Source organism: Mus caroli, chromosome 5 (genome assembly GCF_900094665.2).
Source record: "Mus caroli chromosome 5, CAROLI_EIJ_v1.1, whole genome shotgun sequence".
NCBI classification, from domain to species: Eukaryota; Metazoa; Chordata; class Mammalia; order Rodentia; family Muridae; genus Mus; species Mus caroli.
In genome coordinates, this window is record NC_034574.1 from 72,712,402 (window position 1) to 72,713,756 (window position 1,355).

The window sequence follows — 1,355 nt, forward strand, 5'->3', positions numbered from 1 at the left end:
GAGAGGAATCTAAAATATTATTTCAAGGGTTACCTGGTAGATGTGGTTCCTGGACAATATAAATATACCTTCATGTGCATCAGTTGAAGCATCATGAGGGGATTAATAATTATTTCTGTATTAATAATGCTATACATTTACTGATACTTTATCACATGTTCTTGTGGATGTAAAGTACCTTGAAAAATATTCCCTTGAGTTTCTACATTCTAGTAACAATCTTTTTTTTTTGAAGAATAATTTATTGAGATCCCTCCCTCCCAGCCTCTCCAATTCCGGGGTCACTTTCTCCATTTGTAGATCTTGTTTGCAAGTCCATGAAGATGGATGGGGGCAGGGGCGCAGAGCACTGCTCTTGAGGCAGTTGTAACTGTCTTCCTCATACTTGAAGAAAACAGACTTCCGATCCAGTGCTTTCACCCAAGCCACTTTTTCTGGTCCTTCTGCCCATAATTCTCCTCTAAGATCTGGCGCTGTTGAGGAGAGGCTCTCGTAGCAGACACTGAACCACCAGCCAGCTGCATTTGTTGTCCTGGATGTCAGTGCCAACCTTTCCCGTCACACTGGGGTCTCCAAAGAGATCAAGGTAATCGTTCTGGACCTGGAAGAACTCGCCCATCTCCATCAGGATCTTCAGGGCATTGGTGTGTTCCTTCTCCCCATCAATGCCTGCCATGTACATGGTGGCCGCAATAGGCAGGTAGAAAGAGTAGAAAGCCGTCTTGTACTTGACAATCGATTTGTACCTCTTTTCAGTGTATCTACCAAGATCCACATGGCCCTGGGGTGCTGTCATGAGGTCTAGAGTCTGCCCGATCTCAGTCTGATAGGAACTCTGCAGAAAGAGTTCCAGCAGGTTCAGGTAGTAGGGCTTTTCCCTGCAGTAGAACTTCAGCAAATGATAGATGGAGGCTTCCAGAAGCAGAGCGTCGTTGATGGCATCCAAACCTATGCCTGGCTTCTGATACCAGCAGATCTGTCCCTGGCGAGTGAGGGAAGAGTCCATGATGTCATCTGACACAAGGAAGAAAGCCTGAAGCAGTTCTACACACCAGCCCACTGTCAGGGCCCGCTGAAGATTCTCAGCATCCTGTTTCTTCGGCTCCACCAGTTCCTGGAAGGCTTGTACCACGGTCAAACCCCGGTTGTACTTGCCTCCTACGGCATTGTACTCTAGGACCTTCTTGAGCCGGGCAATAGTATACCCTATGTCTGGGTGTCCCAGCTCCTTCTCAGTCAGCACCTTGACGATCTAGAAGAAGTGCTGGGTGAAATTCTGCTTTTCTTGGTTATAAACATCCAATTTCTGATTCCCATTCATTCTGACAGAGGAGCTAAATGCTCTGTTCTTCAAC

At 46.6% G+C, this 1,355-nt stretch overlaps 1 pseudogene; it reads right to left on the minus strand.

Moving 5' to 3' along the window:
* Positions 1 to 281: 281 nt before the first annotated feature.
* LOC110295281 lies at positions 282 to 1,355 on the minus strand (annotated as a pseudogene).